The 14,076-nt window shown below is 43.4% G+C and overlaps 1 long non-coding RNA gene across 1 annotated transcript in view; it reads left to right on the forward strand.

Moving 5' to 3' along the window:
• LOC148780496 (uncharacterized) overlaps positions 1–13,754 on the forward strand; it is a 46,663-nt gene extending 32,909 nt beyond the window's left edge. Inside the window, exon 2 of the long non-coding RNA XR_016041486.1 lies at positions 13,537–13,754. This is a non-coding gene — a long non-coding RNA (uncharacterized LOC148780496). The remainder of the gene's footprint in view (positions 1–13,536) is intronic.
• Positions 13,755–14,076: the final 322 nt, after the last annotated feature.

The following is a 14,076-nucleotide window of genomic DNA, read 5'->3' on the forward strand; positions in this document are numbered from 1 at the left end:
CTGATTAGCAATTTCTATCTAGCTTTTCTTCCTGCTCGGGCGTCAATGCGGGGCATGCCACATATCGAAATGCTCGTCTCTACGAGACGACCACGCTCCATCAAGTTTAAGCGTAATTCGATCTCGGACAAGGTAGATATAAGCATCAAAAGTCACTATTCATGATTGCCCCTTTAATGGAGTTTAGTTGCAAGGTGGCCTCATGGGAATAGCGTGCGACTCCTCCTGTTTCGCTCTTTCACCTATAACTTCTTCCTGATTCCAGCGAAGAAATCACAAAAAAAAATCAAGGAAAGAGCATACAATATATCCAATGTTTCAAGATTCATTCAAATTTCAAGTCACATAATCATGCCCTAAAAACATGATCCATGGCTCGAAGTTGGTATCAAATCGATTGTCTTGCCGAGTCCTACAAGAAAACAACCATCTTTCGATCAGACGGGCATCAAAATGACCCTGGGCAACACAGGGACTGTCTTGAAATTCCACTAGTTAGGAAGGGCCAAATCTTTCATTTTGCACCCTATTTTTTAATTTCTTTTAATTCAGTTAAATCTTAATTTCCAGCAATTCGGTCTTATTATGATCATCCATCCATGTTTGGGCACAATTCTATATATACCACATACCATCATTGTAGGCAGAAAAGCTTGAAACCCTTCACAAAAGATAGAGCTTTTACTTAATAAAGTTTCGCTTTCTTCTCATTGTTGGGTCACGTTTGGAGAGAGTAAAGAGAGAGAAACTTTTGGACTGGTACCCCTAGGCTCAAGGTAAATTTTCTCTCTCATCTTTTCTCTCTTCTTCTTCTTCTTCATTTGAGCCTCCCTAAGAGGCCATGCACTGCGGTGGCATTACCGTGCATGCTTCTTTCTTTCCCTTTTCTCCATCCTGTAATTCCACAGGTCACACATAGCCATGGCAGCACCATGTGCGAGCTCCTTTTCCTCTTCTGTTTGCGTGTCTCTATCTCTCGATGAGATTTGCAAACGGTGTTGCTCATCACTGTCTGCAGGTGTGTCCTTGACATCTCAGCGAGGAATGCGGGTAGCGAAGACTATTGTCATCTGTGGGTGTTTAACCCTGTCGCGTGACTATTATAGGCAGCGATGTCCATTGCCACCTGTGAAGGGTCGCGACAATACTTATCACCGTTTGTGAGCTTCTCTTTTGTGCCCAATGCTTATCGCCGTGCACAGGCTTCTTCCGTTCTCTAAAAACCTATTACCCGTGCGCAGGCTCCTTCCGTGCCTCTCCATATCTATCGTCGTGCTCAAGCTTCCATTGTGCCCCACGCCTATCGTCGTGCGCTCCACGAGTAGTAATCATCAGATGACCCATGAGAAGTTATTGTCATGCACCTCGTCAGAAGCTATTGTCATCCGCAAGAAATGTGTGGCGTTCTCTCATTGCCAATGGCGATGCTTCTTGACATCTGCAAGTTTCTCTCCTGTCCCAAGTCTAGAGTCGTGTGCCTCATGGGGAGCTTTCACCTTGAGCCTCATCAGAAGCCATCGTCGCCTGCAAGGGACACGGTGTCTTCTCATGATGTTAACGACGAGGCCCATTCCCGTCATGATTCTTCCCCTCCCTATGCCGTCTCTCCTTGTCTCTCTTCATTCCCTTTTCTTCTCTTCTTTCTTTTCTCTTCTCACTTGACTGAGGGTAGACTTGGCCTAACACTATCATATCGACCTCGATTTCGAATAATATGGTTGTCCCACTGGTCCCGACCGTCATGCTACCACTCAAAGTCGGTAACTTTTCAACTGTCACTCTTGTCTCACCTTTTCATCAAGTTCTCTTTTCTTTTCTATCTTTATTTGAACTTTTCAGATCATCACTCTAGCTTCTCACATTCTTAGCCATGTGAATATGTGTTGCCCTAAGATAAGGGTGGTCCTTTCAGAACACTTGTCTTGCAAGTTAGCCATAGTAGTGTTGTGTAGAAAACAAGGTGATCGCAGGTCAAAGAAGGTGATTCCGAACCAGCTAAAGCAGCTGGGGGCCTTTCTTCATGATCTAAGAGGGCACCCACAAGAGCCAACCCTAGCAAGTCCAGAACCCACCTTAAATTCCTCTCTCATCGGTTGGTATACCTGCCCTTGCTCTTGAGCAAGCTTGAGAGAGCGATCTCAAGTCTTGGGTTCACTAGAAACCCGAGATACGTGCCACCAGATTATCTAGATCTGGAGGGCAAGATCGAGGTACCTAACCAGTGATGCCTTTTCAAGATTTCGCAACGTCCATTTTTTTTTTTTTTTCTTTGTGATGCCTGTTTAGGTTTTCACCATGCTTTTGAGCCCGTTACCAGTAGTATTTTCTGAGATACTTCACATTAATGGGGTCGTTGAGTTCGTGTGCCTCCTGATTTTTTATCTTATAAGAATTGCATGTGTGCACTCGGGTAACCACGAATGGCCCCTCCCATTTAGGTTTGAACTTACCCAAAGGGTGTGGAATTGCAGGAGCGTGGAAGATTTTCTTAAGTACTATGTCCCCTTCTCTGAATTGTCGGGGAACAACTTTTCTTTAGTGTGCCCTCTCGATTCTACACTGATAGGCAACGATATTTTGTGTTGCTCATAGTCATCTTTCATCAAAAGTAACGAGGGCAACGATTCGTGGTTTGATCTTTCGTTCCTCATCTCAATTTTTGTGAATAAGCACTTGAAGAGACGGTATCTCAACTTCAATGGGTAGCACTGCTTCCATACCATACACCAAAGAGTATGGGGTCATGCTAGTAGGAGTCTTCTCAGTTGTCCGGTAAGCTCATAGTGCATCATTTCTCTTTTTGTAACAATCTTTGCCACCTTTTATCATTCTGTCTATAACCCTGAGAAGTCTTTTGTTTGTGGCTTCTGCTTGTCCATTTTCTTGAGGGTAGTAAGGTGTGGAGAATTTTTACGTTATCCCGAACGTTTTTTATACCTTAGTGACCTTTTCATTTTTGAAGTTGGATCCATTGTCGGTAATGATTGACTCAGGAGCACCAAATATGAATACAATGTTGTTCTTTATGAAACGGGCAACATGTTGTCCCTAAATTTTGACAAATGATGCGACCTCTACCCATTTTGTGAAGTACTTTGTAGTTGTTAATACAAAATGGTGGACGTTTGGGCTTTTAGTGAGATCATTCCGATGATATCAAGACCCCATATGTCAAAGGGCCATACGGGCAGTGTTGAGTTGAGTGGTATGGACGGTGCATGGATGAGGTCTCCATAAAGTTGATACTTGGGACACCTCTTAATGAACTTTCAACAATCTTCGACCATGGTGGTCCAGCAATAGCCCTGACACCAGATTTTTTGAGCTAAGGCAGCTGCCCCAAAATGACCTCCTTCATTGTGTAACTCTATCAGTATTTGGTTGATTTCTGACTGATCAAGACACCATAGAATGATGCCATTGAAGGATTTCTTGAATAGAAGATCACCTCTTACTAAGAATTCCATAGAAAACCTTCAAAGGGCTACTTTATCCTTTTCGTGGCTTCTTCGGGGTATAACCCATCTTTCAGCAGGGACAAAATATTGTGAAGCCATGGTTATGCCTTAACTAGAGTATCTGAAGCCACGAGAGACACTTCCCCATCATTCTCATTTTCTTGCTTTATTTCTTTTTCAATCCTAGGTGGGGAAGGGTCATGTTTGTTCCTGATGTAGAATGGAAACATGGTGATTTCTGAAGGAATATCAACCATTGAAGCAAGGTCGCAAGGTTGTCGGTGAACCGATTATTTTCCCTAGTTACGTGTTGAAAGGTGATTTTCTTAAAATATGGGATCATCTTTTCCAGCTTTTCTTGATAGGGATTAAGCTTTTCTTCTTTCACCTTACAAATCCCTTGAACTTGATTTATGACGAGTAAGGAGTCACCAATCAGTCGTATTTGCTGGATTTTCATTCCCATAAGGTTCTCGAGCCCGGCTATCAAGGCTTCATATTCAACAATGTTATTGGTACATGGGAAATTCAATCTGATGGCTGTTGGCATTAAAATCTTCTCGGGTGAGAACAGTATGACCCTTACAGCTGACCCGTGTTCATTCTTTGCACCACCAAAGTATAGCTCCCAACTTGAGTCCAAGATTATGAAGAGATCATCATCAAGGAGATCCGTGTTAACGGAAGTGTTATCTAGCAGTGCGTGCTTAGCTAAGTGGTCAGCAATGGATTGTCCTTTGATCGATTTTTGAGTGACATATTCAATCTCGAATTCGCTCATTATCATTCTCCATTTTTCCAAATGCCCGTTGAGGACTGGCCTCTCTAATAAGTACTTGAGTGGGTCTATGTTTGAGATGAGCTTGACTGTTTGAGAAGAGTCATAGTGTCTTAATTCCTACATAGCCCACATAAGTGTTAAGCAATGGTTCTCCACATCCGTTTATCTCGTCTCATAGTCGACCATGGTTTTGCTAATGTAGTACATGGTTTGTTCTTTGCGATGGTCATTGTATTATCAGAGCATTGCCCTAATGATGTTGTCTTTATAGGAACAAGGGTTTATCTTGACTTGAAGGACTAAGGATGGGAGGTTTGGTGAGGTACTCCTTAATTTGATCGAGCGCCTCTTGGCAATTATTGTCCCATATGAATGGGGTATCTTTCTTAAGGAGCGTATTGAATGGTGTGCACTTGTCTGCCAGTTGTGAAATAAAACGCCTTATGACTTGTATGTGACCTTGAAGCCCACAGATTTCTCTGATGTTCTGGGGAGGGGGCATTTTAGTGATGGCTCGTTTTTTGGATGGATCCACCACAATGCTCCTTTGGCTTACTATAAAATCTTAGTAATTTGCCAGATTCAACTCGAAAAGCACATTTTTGTGGATTGAGTTTGAGTTGATGTTTCTGAAGTCTTTCGAAAATGATTCTCATGTTGGTGAGATGATCAAACCTGGCCTTCGACTTGACCAGAATGTCGTCAACATAGTCTTCCATGATGGTATGAGTCAAATCGTGGAAGATGCTAGTCATTGTCTGCTGATAAGTTGTCCCTGCATTTTTTAGGCCGAAGGGCATGCCTTGGAAGCAATAAGTTCCCCATTGCATTATGAATGAAGTCTTGATTTGGTCTTTTTCTGCCATGAGGATCTGGTTGTAGCCTGAGCAGCCATCCATGAATGACAATATCTCGTGCCCCGCAGTGTCGTTGACCAAGGCATCTATGTTTGGTAATAGAAAATTGTCCTTTAGACAGGCCTTGTTGAGGTCTTGGTAGTTGACACTCACTCGGATCCTCCTGTCTTTCTTGGGTACGACCACTATGTTGGCCAACCATTCTGAGTTATCGACAGGGGTAATGAACTTCGTCTTGAGTAGTTTGTCGATTTCTTCCTTAATTTTGAGCTCAAGGGAGATCCTTTGATCTCGGAGTTTCTGCCTTTCAGGCTTTGCCCCTTCATTGAATATTAAGTGATGTTGCATCAATGTGGGATTTAACCCTGACATATCATCATATGACCAGGCGAAGACATCGCGATATTCCTTGAGAAAGGAAATCATATATTTCGGCTCCTCATGAGATAGGGAGGTTCCAATCTTGGCTAACCTTGAGTCCTTCTCAATTCCTAGGTTTACGTTGATCGTCTCTTTGATGATAGCCGTTAGGTCACCCTTGAACCTCTACTTGAATTGCTCAACATGGGAAGTGAGTTCCTCAGGTTGAGGGATTTCTTCATACTCTTAGCTCTCTTAATCTTGGTCTTGGTCGTCCAATTCGTTGTCTTGGGTATTATGCACCGTTATAGGGAATGCTTGGCTGTGTCAGAGCCAATTGTGCATACCTTCAAATCCAGGTCAGCATAAAGGTCTTCAATCCCTAGTTCTTGTGTGTGTCAAGGTGTGGAAAAGGAATTATTCCCCATTGGGGATTCAAGGATCACCTTTGGCCGTTTTGAAGGATGAGCATTGAGTGGGTCGAGGCTTTGAATGCCTCCAGATACAAAACTTGGATAGCTTGAAGGCTTCATCCGGCTTTGAAATAAGGTGAGAGAACACCCGAGACCTCTTCGATCCCCGTTTTCAGTTTTGGCTTTAGGTGATTTAGAGATTGCTTTCGTTACACCTTACCCATGACTTCCCAAGCGCTAGCCTGATTGGAAGCCTTGGGAGAAGAACATGTGCCCAGCCTCGAGGGACCCGAAACCGTATCGATGTTGACATTGGATAATGTCATTCATCGATTCGAAAATTTTTAAGATTTGGGGAACAAGGTCACCGTCCTTTAGGCGTAAGGTGGCACAATTGGATTGCTCGAAGGAAGCGAATGGGATTTCTCCAAGCTCAACCCCTACGGCTAGCTTCCCATTACCCATACTAGGATTGAGAAAAGAAGGGGGTTCAGCACATACCTTCATGACTTCATTTTTAGTCAGAAATTTGAGGCATTGATGGAGTGTAGAGGCAACCACGAGGTTTTCATGCAGTCTTCTTAGCAGCATGTTGAATGAAGGTTTTATGTCCAAGAGATCGACTATATGGTCGATCGTGAGTGTAACCTGCAATATGCCTTCAGCTTGTCTCTTGGTCATTTGTTTAAGGATGCCCTATTATCAACAAGCACTCTCCGTATCTCGTATCCTAGCTTGAAAAAGGTGATGTGCAAAGGTTGGACATAAAAGCTGTTGAAGCTGGCTGGGATGTCATTGTCGTGAACAAAATTGGAATTGGTGCCATCAGTTGGTTGATTGTTCCGCACAATTCATCCGGCTGTGTGTTTCTTAAGATGTGTGTTTTGGCGAGGACCATTTCGATCTGGGCTCTGTGTGTTGGTGAATTAGCGAGCAGCTTCAAGATGGAGATTTGAGCCTGGATCTTCTCAAGATGAGCCGATAGATCGTAGGTGGTTGCGCATCCTTGACTTTCTTTATTCGGTTCATGATCTGTAAACCCTACTAGTTGTTTGGCTTTTGAGGTGTTTCCCATTCTTTCATCAAGAGTATCGGCTATCAATTGAATGGGTTTGAACACTCGACCTCTTCGAGTTAGGGAATCAACCTCGTCAGCCTGAAGCTCGACAGGGTCAGCCTTAGCGAGAGTAATGGGAGATTTCAGAGTGTTGACCCTTTGTTTGGGAGATGACGCCTTTTCATTGATTCTGACCATATCAATTTCTAGCATATCATCTTCGCCATATTGGTCTCATTTGGGAAGGTTATAGAGGTTTGGAGGTGAAGGGTTTTCTCTTAGAAGGCTCAAAAGATCTTCTTCAGACTCTTGAAAGTGATGATCACAAGCAAATATGAATTGACTGGGATCATCTTCTTCATCTCCACTCTCAATCATGTGAATGATGACGTTCTCTTTTTAGTTGTCTTGAGCTCTCGGCTTTTCAGTCGTTAGGACCATATTTTTAAGGAGAGGATTTGTGAAGATGCCCATCCTTTGATTAGGCTCTTCGACAGGTTGATTTCTAGGTACGACAGTGATGTCCCCCCTATTGATTAGCCCTTGAATCACCCGTTTCAAATACAAGTAGTTTTGGGTATCATGAGCATGGCTTTGATGCCATTTGCACCACTTGCTCTTATCCGTGACTTGAAATGGCGGTTCAGATGGTGGCGGGAGATAAACCATATTTCTAGTCATGAGTAATTCCAACACTTTTTCTAATGGCTCTTTGAGAGGGGTAAAATTATCCTCTCACCTTTGGTTATTATTTTGAGAGTTATTTTTAGACTGACTTCTTCGGTTTTTGCCCGATTGTTGTGCTGAGTGGCTGAACCTCGAGTCGGTTTGTTAACGACAATCTCATTAAACTGAATGGAAGCCTTCCCCTTATTATTGTTTTTGTTCTTATTTTGGGGAGTTGTTATCAGTTTATTGTTGGGCCTGGTGCTGAGGGGTGTCCCTCTGGCCCTTTCATGTTGCACCACCCGCTCAATCATGGAGTCAAAAGAGTGGGGGATAAGACCTTGGCTGAAGAAGGTCATTTATTTGGGAGCGGTGCTCTCTAAGGCCATGAATATTTTGGCAAGGTCTGTGAGTGGACATTCTATGACCCGCATCGCTGCCTCACGGAATCGACCGATGAAATCCTCGAAGGATACTCCTACGTTTTGTGTCGTTGGACTGAGTTTGCACAGGGAGAGAGATCTTGGTGTCAAACCACGGTAGTTAGAGACGAATATGTTGAACATTTCATCTGAAGTGATGTGTTGTTGAGTGGACATTGTTCTCCGATGCCAGTTCAAGGCCTCGTTGGCCAATGTTTGCGAAAATATGGCCTTCAACTGGTTAGGCATGTCTCGTAAAGCTGAAACGAAGAGGATGTACGCGTTGAAGTGAGTATCTGGATCGCTCTTTCCATTGAACTTGTTTCTAAATTCTGAGATGAAAAATCCCAGGGGAAGGTCTTCCATGCCTCCAAGGGTCTCATAGACATTGGCCTTTGGGGGTAGAATTTCATGCATGCCCATTCTTGCAAGCATATCCTGCATTACTTTTATGGTTCCTTTGTGTTGGGTATTTGGCATGATAGTAAGCCCACCGGTCGGTGGGTTCCCAAGCATAGGCTGATGAGTCAGCACTTGGGGTACATGCTGGTCTACATGGGCCTGAGATTTATGAGCCGCAGTCACCGGGGTTGTTTGATACATTTGTGCCTAAGGGGTGTACTGAACCATAGGTGACGCCACCGGCTGCAGAAATTTCACAGTTTGTTGGACCCGATGAAGTAGAGGGACTGATTGAAGAATCGGCTAACTCGGTTGTGCTAGGGGTTGACCTATACCACTAAGTTGGTTTGGGATCGTCCCGTAAGCTGAGGCATGAATGGTGTAACCTAAGTCACCTAGACTCTAAGGGTAGCTTGGACACCCATCTCGCCTAAGGGTTGGTCTAGATTGACACCTCTGCTTCGTACAACATTCAGGTTCTCACGAGTTTTACTATGGTGGCTCAAGGCTGGGTTAAATCCCTTAGACCTAGGTGGGTCTTGGTTTTGAGATCGTTGTGCCTCGGGGTTATCTCGGTTCGAGTTGTGGGAATTGGCTTTTGATACTGCATGAACTTCTTCCCTCACTCGACTTCTAGTTTGGTTGCCTAAAAGCCTTTGTAGGACGACCCCAGTCGAACCCCTTGACTATTCATGGTTTTTCGGGCGGAGCTGACTTTTTGAGCACACAGATTTCAGGATTAGGAGTGGACCCTTGAGACACTGCCTCTAATTGAAGACCTGGGCATTGGATAATAGATTGACCCGAGTTCTGTTGATAATCCCAAGGGATCGCGTCATATTGGCTTCTGGGTTTGGGCAGGTTAGGCTTAGAGTCGGACGTGGAGCAATCATCATATTCGCCTTGAGTCATTGACATGGTGATTGCTTTTGGTGGGGTTCTAGAATCTAGACTTTGGTAAGATATAGACTCAGCGACTTAGGGTAGGCCTAGCCTGACTCTAGGTGCAAAACCTTAACTAAGACCTAAGTTAAGACTATACCAGAATCTAGACTTGTTACACTCAACGGGTATTGGTTTAGACCTTGAACTAGGGTAAGCCTTATCTAGCTCTAGAGGCAACTCTAAGCTTAGACCTATGCTAGAACCTAGACTGAGATTTAGACTAGATGGGTACGAGTCTCGGCTCAAACCAAGAGTGGGTAAAGGTTCGGACCTGGGTGTGAGCCTGGTACAGACCTGGACTGATCTGGGTGTAAGCTTGAGCTTGGACCAAGTGGATTTTAAAGATCAAACGACCCAAACTGGGTCAAGGTTGGTTTAGGCATGAGCTTCTGGCTCCGGCCAAAAGGGGGTCTAGGTCCGAACCTGGGTGTGAATCTGGTTTAGACCTGGGCTAGGCTGGGTACCAAACTGAGCTTTGACCAAGAGGGTTTTGATGATCAGACCAGGTATGGACCCGAACTTGATCAAAGATGAACTAGGAACGAGCTTTCGACACTGACCGAGAGGGAGCCTAAGTTCAAACCAAGGCGAAACCTGGTTCAGACCTGGGCTAAGCTGGGTACAAGCCTGGACTTTGACCTAAAGGGTTATGATACTTAGACCGGGTGTGGACCCGAACTGGATCAAACTTGGTTTAGGCATGAGCCCCTAGGCTTGGACTAAGAAGGAGGCCCAGGTTCGGACCAAGGTGGAACCTGACTCGAACTTGGGCTAAGCTAGGTATAAGCCTGAACTTGGACCTAGAGAGTTTTGATGATCAGACCAGGTATGGACCTGGACTGTATCAAAGATGAATTAGAACGAGCCTTCGGCTCAGACCAAGAGGGGGCCTATGTTCAAACTAAAGCGAAACCAGGTTCGGACCTGAGCTAAGCAGGGTACAAGCTTGGATTTGGATCCAGAGGGTTCAGCTCGAACTAAAAGCTGGTCCGGACTAAGATCTAAGATTAACCAACATAAATAAGAGAGCATATCACATGAAACATTTTGACTTAGATTATAGTAGGCTTTGCTTGAGAGTGGGTTTCTAGTTCTTGAAATGCAGCTAGGCTGATATAGGTCCTCACATAGGTCCTGGCCTCCTGTTATAGGATTTTCACCAAGTCATACTATAAGAGAAATTTCTTTGAAGCAAAGGATTATGAAGGGGCGCTCACAATTAAAGTTACACGATTCCCAACCTCCTCGACTCTCAAAGCTAGGTTACCCTCACGCCGTTAATGTGGATTTTACGGAAAGTAGGGAAAACATGATTTTAATCAAAATTAACAAACTAAAATAAAATGAAAAAACAAAGAGCAAAACAGACCCATCTGAAGCAAAATAGTTTTTTTTATATTTTTTTAACAGCCTCTGGAAGAGGCATGTGGGGTCCCAGGAAATTTTTGGGACCACTACCACTGGGCGACATGTGTGGAGTCACCCGGCCAACACTACTGGTGTCGCCCTTATAGGCTGGGCGACAATGCTGGTGTTGCCCAAAAGAGTATTTTATTTATTTATTTTTTATTTTTATTTTGTTAACTTTGATCAAATAAGGTTACAATAAACTTGCAGAAGTAGGAAAAATAATATTTCTGATGAAATAAATTAAAATAAAGTAAAAACAAAAAGTGCACATAGACCATACCTATCCTTAATATTGTTTTTGTATTTTTAAAGATTTTATTTTGATCTGAAATTTTTTGAACAATCACGAGAGAGTCCTTGGAACAAGACTACAATGTCTCATAAATGTTTGAGACTTCTGAATGTGGGCGACAGGGGGAGTGTCGCCCTGGACTTGGGCGGCACTAGTGGTGTCGCCCGGGCGACACTACTGATGTCGCCCAACACAGACGAGGTTTCATAGCACTAAAACCCTAGGTTCTGGTCACAGCTGATTTTTTGGACTTTTTTGTGACTGAAAACAGTGAAAAAAAGTACCTAAAACTCGTGTTTTGGCGCTTGGATCAAGTTCGAAATGCCCCACTGTGGGCGCCAAACTGTTTACGATAAAAATCGGACAGATCTTCCGACACATATATCTTGATATTTGAAACCTTAAACTGATAAAAATAATTTGATAGAGAAAGTGGGACAATCGAATTCAGGTTTGACGCTAGATCTGCCCAGAAACAAGCAGATCCACTCTCAAATCAGTGGCAGAACCAGAATGATCCAAAACATTAAAACATGAGTTCAAAGCAAAAAACTAACCAAAATTAATCAAAATAAAATCAAGAAAATAAGAAGAAGAAGAAGAAAGAAAGGGCAAGTGAATAATACCAAACCGAGCCAGATGGCCTGGGACCCCGAGCCTTCGAGGGCTCACCCAGATCAGAACCGGCATCGTCTTTTCCTCTCTGACTCAGAAGTTGACCAGAAGATATTTGATTGAAAAGGGTTGTTGTGCCTTCGAGATGGTTTTGAACTAGGGTTCCCTAGGTCTAGGTTAATGTTTCTTAGGCTTAAGGTTAGGGTTTTCAATTAGGGTTTCACAAGCTCACCAAGTGTTTTTTTTTTTTTTCTCCTCTTCCCAATGGCCCCGAAAATGAGGTTTATAAGGCCAAAGATCTGTTGAGAAGGGCAAATTTCCATAACCAAGCAATTGCCAACCTTGGACTGCCTTTTTGGGGGGGTTCTGGGTCTGGACGACACTGGCAATGTCGCCTAGCCAAAATTGTCCAAAATGAGGAAAATTGGTCGAGAAAGGCAGGGGATCATTCTTGTGTTGAAACTGCCGTCTTCAAGCAATTTGGGCTGGGCGACACTGGCAGTGTCTCCAAGGTCAGGACTGCTCAAAACGACATCTTTCTGCTTAGGATTGACCAGTGAGCTATCCTGCCAAAAACTGACAATTTCAAGTCAAATTGGGTTCGGCAACACTAGTGGTGTCGCCCAGTCTAAGCTGGGTGGCACTGCCAGTGTCGCCCAGAACAAGTCTGATCAAAACTTATATTTCTTTATTCAAGTGTGTATTTCGGGCTCTTATGAAGCTGCCAAAGAAATTTTGGATCAAAAAGGATTTTTCTACTATTTTTAATGATTTTTTTGGTGAAATAGGGCGGTTACAAGACTTTGGGTGAAAACAGGGTATCTACAGTGTTCTGGGTAGGCATAATGGTTATGGGCCATAGGGTAGGCTATGTGCACTATAGATTTTCGTTGACTAGGATAATGCGGTTCTAAGGGTTCTAGAAATCACGAAATTTTCCAGATTTAAAATGGGGTATCTATTATACTGACCACTACGCAATGGGTCGTCTATTAGTAGTTGGATATTGTAATTTTGCTATATTGAGACTAATATATGTGACATGACCAATACACAATGGGTCCTCCATTGCTAGTTGGATATTGTCATTATGTTATATTGAGACTGATATATGTGATATGACCACTATGCAATGGGCCCTCCATCGGTAATGGGTTATTGTAATTTTGTTATAATGAGGCTGATAAATGTGACATGGCCACTACACAATAGGGACTCCATTGGTAGTTGGATGGACTGTGCCTCGACTCCAATGATAGGAATGGGAGGTGATTGCAAATAACAGGGAGGGTCGCGTCCCCCACATTGTTATGGGCACTATGCATTGGTTCCTCCAATGGTAGTGTAATGCCTTCTCGCCTGAAGGCATAAGGAGAGGGTCGTGTCTTGCAAGGACATCACCTATCGAAAAGCCCAAAGCGCATTGGGGATTATGTGTGTGAGTGAGGACATTATGAAATGGGGCCTCCATTTGTCATTGTCCTCCCTTCTGAATGAGGGTAGAAGTTCAAAGTTTAGGATTGGCTTGGCCCGGTCAATGTGACTTCTACTTCGGGAGTAGACAACTCTAGGCTTTGCATGTGTGCTTTGTGTGTTCTTTCTGGGTACTGACCTGTTACTATAGTAGGAGGTGAAAAACCTGTTAGCTCATACAACATGTACTGCCATGATATCTAAATTATACTCCGTTTTACACTGCTAATGAATTGTGATGCATAACTTTACTATTTGATTCGCATGAACTGTGATGATCTGCGGACCACATTATCTTATATGTGTGCATGTAGGTGGGAATGCAAGGGCAATGATCTACTTACTGGGCTTTTAGCTCATTCTTCTTATTTTTCCATCTGTGTAGAGTGATAACCGACCATTCTTGACGGGTTAGTTGGATAGTGGTGGCAGGAGGTTGAAGTTCAGGATCTGATAAGGAACTTTTTATAATAGGTGTTGGGTGGCAGTGCCACAATGTTATTTTGATGTAATATTTAAATTTTGTTGTCCTGTAGTTCCTTGGACAGAATTGTAAAGAAACTTTGAAGACTGTATATGTATATAATAGCTTTGATTTGTGCAGTTTTTATGATGCATGATGAATGAGTTTTTATTTTATTTCGTGGTTTGCTTTGATTCTACATTTTTAAACGTGTTGAGCCACTCCCACCTGAGTGACATTCGCGACCTCTGGTTGCAATCCCACTCTCTGTCACCCATCAACAAGTATTGTAGGGGTCGGAGCGGGGTCGTGACATTGGGTCTTCTTTTCCACTCACTATTTGGTTGTCTCCATGTCAGTCCTCATTTGTGCGAGGCACTATTGAGCCGTAAAGGCCACATATGTCACTGCATTTGACAAACGTAGCTAATTGTCGAGCTTAAGGTAGGAGATGTCCACCTT

This window comes from Amborella trichopoda, chromosome 9 (genome assembly GCF_054954075.1).
Source record: "Amborella trichopoda isolate Santa Cruz 75 chromosome 9, AtrichopodaSantaCruz75HAP2 v2.0, whole genome shotgun sequence".
Lineage (NCBI taxonomy): Eukaryota > Viridiplantae > Streptophyta > Magnoliopsida > Amborellales > Amborellaceae > Amborella > Amborella trichopoda.